The sequence below is a fragment of the Coptis chinensis genome, chromosome 9 (assembly GCF_015680905.1).
Source record: "Coptis chinensis isolate HL-2020 chromosome 9, ASM1568090v1, whole genome shotgun sequence".
Taxonomy (NCBI): domain Eukaryota; kingdom Viridiplantae; phylum Streptophyta; class Magnoliopsida; order Ranunculales; family Ranunculaceae; genus Coptis; species Coptis chinensis.
In genome coordinates this window covers 26838267-26841940 of record NC_141464.1, presented here as the reverse complement: position 1 = coordinate 26841940, position 3674 = coordinate 26838267, and the positions used below count along the sequence as shown (strand labels likewise).

Genomic DNA, 3674 nt, shown 5'->3' with positions numbered 1-3674 from the left:
GCTTAGATGATTTACGAATTCCACATAATTGATCTATCTAGGCATCTTGCATTGAGTGTGTCCATCTGTTTTGTGTTGTGTGCATTTTTATTGTTTATTTTTTCTTTTGCTAAAGGGTAATTCAATATTGAAGTGGTGTAAAAGAGAAAAAAAAAATATCAAATCAAAATCAAGGAAAGATGTGCTACATCAATAAAGTCCGATCCTTTGGATTGTAAATCCATGACTGAATCTCTATGGCGATTTGTCACCTCAGTCCATTGCTTTTTGGCTTTAGTGATGTTTTGGAAGAATTCTGAAGATACCTTATGTTGATAAACGTTTTATTTGGAACCTAATGTACTGATGAATTTTTGGGTGTTTTGCTTCTACAATGGTCGTTCATGGGGGATCCGAAAGTTAGATGTTGGCAGATGTGCGGCTAGGATCATTTTAGATGTTGGCTTGAATACCTCATTTAATTTTCATCATTTGGTTTCCCATCCGTTACTCCAATTTTAATTAAAACATATATTTACTATACTTAATTCCTTTAACTATAAGTCTATAACTTAATTCACCAATTAACTCCATTAACCAAAAGTTTCCAAAACAAAATAGTGGTATACATGTGGACAGGTGTGCGTTAGTTGGGCTTTGATGAAGGCCAAATCAATGATGGGCGGATTGTAACAGTTGTTTTAACATGGGCTATGTCCGTTACAACTTCTTTCTCTCCATCAGTACGTTTTTCAAAAGTACTTTTCCTTTTCTTTAATGAATTGGATTATTGAAGACACCCATTAATACCGCCATTAGAGCAGCAGTGATTGTTTCCTTAAGTTGCTCAACTACCATTACATGCAATTACTCAATAGAGTTAAAGGAGAGCATAACTGAGTAACGTATCTCTCAACTCTCTGTATAAAACCCCAACTCCCAAAGTTCTCTCCCCCAATTTCTGGTGTCAAGGTTTCTCTTCCAATTGTTAAAAACAACACATTAAAGGTAAGAAATAAATGCAATCAAATTGAGGTTTGCAATTTCAAATGTTTTTTGGGATCAATTAATTTAACTTTTGCTGTATTTTGAAATTTTGATATCCTTACAAACATCTTATTTTTTCGTGGTGTCTATTCAGTTGATCATGAAACTTGGTTTAAATGCATTTTTTGGTTTGGTTCATCACTCTCATTTATATATGCTTTAGTTTCATAACTCATTCGCAACAAATTCAGTGGAAGCATTGGTCTATCAATCAGTCGTAGTTAGTGTTATTGGTATCAAATATTTGATAAATGGTGACTGCATTAGGTTTAGGTTCTTTTTTCTTTTCCTCATTTTTTGCAAAACATGTTGCTTCTTTTCCCACTCCAATATAAATTGGCCATATAGGTTTTTGAGAGTTTTTTGAAAGAATATAGACGCTTTTTGAGAGAATGTGAGGAAATGAGATTAAAAGTTTTGCAACCCACAACTTCTCATGGGGAATGCATTCTTTATCTTCCCATGCCCCAAGTACATATGTTAATATTATTATTTCTTTTGTCTGTGTTTTTCTTTTTACGTCACTTTTTGGTCAGGATTTTTATTTTAAACTAGGTAATGGATATCTATCAAACAACTAAGGTAATTTCAGTTTGGGAAAAACAATTGTAGATTGCTGATTGGAGACAGTGCTCAGAAGCATTTCCACATCAGTCAAGATTGGGTGAGTTTGTGCTTTTTTACAGTTTTCCTGTATTGAACCATCAAGTTTTTATAACTTTCCAGTTTGTTATTTTATTATGTGGTAATTTCAACTTTAGGAAATACAATCGTACATTGTTGATTGGAGACAGTGTTCGGCACCATTTCTACATTGATCGAGTTTGGGCAAGTCTGCTATTTTTCATAGTTTTCCACTTTCGCAGTATTGATTCTGCGAGTTTTAAATCTTTCCAGTTTGTTATACATTCCATATCTAGACAGCCCATGCAGTGTAAGTTATTTTGTCTGACTTATTTCATTATGCGATGGTTTTTAGATCCAGCACCTGAATACTAATCTTGAAAAGTTTGGGTTAATAGAGATGTTTTTCATTTGGTGAAGTTGTTTATAGCAGTGGCTTTGTGTTAGAGACAAATTTTGTTGCAGAATGTGTATCTATTGCTAAGGATTGCCCGAAACCATTTGGTTGGGATGGGAAAACATCGAGATTCAATCAGATTCTGCCACTGCATCAACTAAGCAAACACACATCTCGGGGGATCAATTTGGAAGGAGGTGAATCCTGGTGTTGACTTATGTGCCAGAATGGGTCCTGACTGCAAACTTATGTGCATAATGTGATAAGCACCTCATACCATTGACAATGCACTGCAACCAGCTAAACGGGAGATTCAATTAGATTACCTGCCGAGAATGTACATAGCTTTGTAAGGAGGTGTATGTACTTTGATGTTTGCTACTTTTTAGTTCTAAGACTGATTTATAAGATTTCTTCCCATTCAATAAATTATTTAGTATTAGTATCATAATGAAGTGCATTCCATTACAATTATTGAATAATGGTTTGCAAACACTATTTCTAGAAGCCGCACAATAACTATTGTTAAAGCAATTTATATTCACACATCCACCTACATGTTCTCATGTTTGTTTGTGAGGGTCTATGTTTTTAGTCGGTAATCGAGTTTAATTACATTTCAATCTACTGTGTGTTGTCCAAAATAAGAGAGCAACCCTCTCTGGCATATCCAATTAATATTGTTAGTGAAATTTTTTTAGAGAGGAGTGTACCTTCTGGTCCCTTCCGACGTTAAGAACAATAATTTCGATCGGACCTTTAGTGTTCATGAGGAGTCCAAGAGCAATTCCTTCATGAAATGACATTTGGTAGTAAAATGCGAGTAGAGTGACACCCACTTGTGCAACACAAGCCATTATTCCTGCATGATTACCTTTCTGATGTATCGTTCCTATATCTGTCCTTAACCCACTTATAGCAAAGACAACTGGGAGAAGCAATCCAGATACAAATAAGTCCTCAAAGATAGAATGTGTGCCAATAACATCCGTAGTAAAGCCACATATCATAACTCCAGTGAGTATAAGGCTTACATAGACCTCATTGAAATTCTCTCCCTCTGGTGTCCTTTTAATGACCCAATTAATTGCAGGTCTAATGACAAATATGCATAGTAAAACAAAAGATACACCTAATCCAAGCACACCAAAAGTAGCCATAGTTAGTGTATCCTTCTCATCTAAAGCAATAGCTATAGAAAGGATTATCCAAGCATAAATATCATTAACAAGGGCAGAAGCCATGGCTACCCTTCCAAGTACTGTGTTTAGTAATTTAAGCTCGGCAAGTATTTGAGCAAGTACTAGGAATGTTATGTGACTGAGACTGCAACACCCAGGATGATAAGGTAGCTGGTATGGTTTTTATTTTGCACATCCGCCATGAATGAGGCAGCAACCGTTCCTATCAAGAATGGGACAAGCATACCACAATGAGCAATAACAACGACCTTTTTACCTGTGCGCTTGATTATTGCAAGTTCCAGCTCCACCTCGACTAAGAACATAAAGTATTGTAGTCCAAGATTTGCCATTTTCTCGAGCACCATTACACTCTTCAAAGGGAACCAAATATGCGACGTTTTAAACCATGTAAAATTTCCCAACACAGAAGGACCCAATACAAT

At 35.6% G+C, this 3674-nt stretch overlaps 1 pseudogene; it reads right to left on the bottom strand.

Moving 5' to 3' along the window:
* Positions 1-1603: 1603 nt before the first annotated feature.
* On the bottom strand, positions 1604-3291 carry LOC147475372 (cation/H(+) antiporter 15 pseudogene; annotated as a pseudogene).
* Positions 3292-3674: the final 383 nt, after the last annotated feature.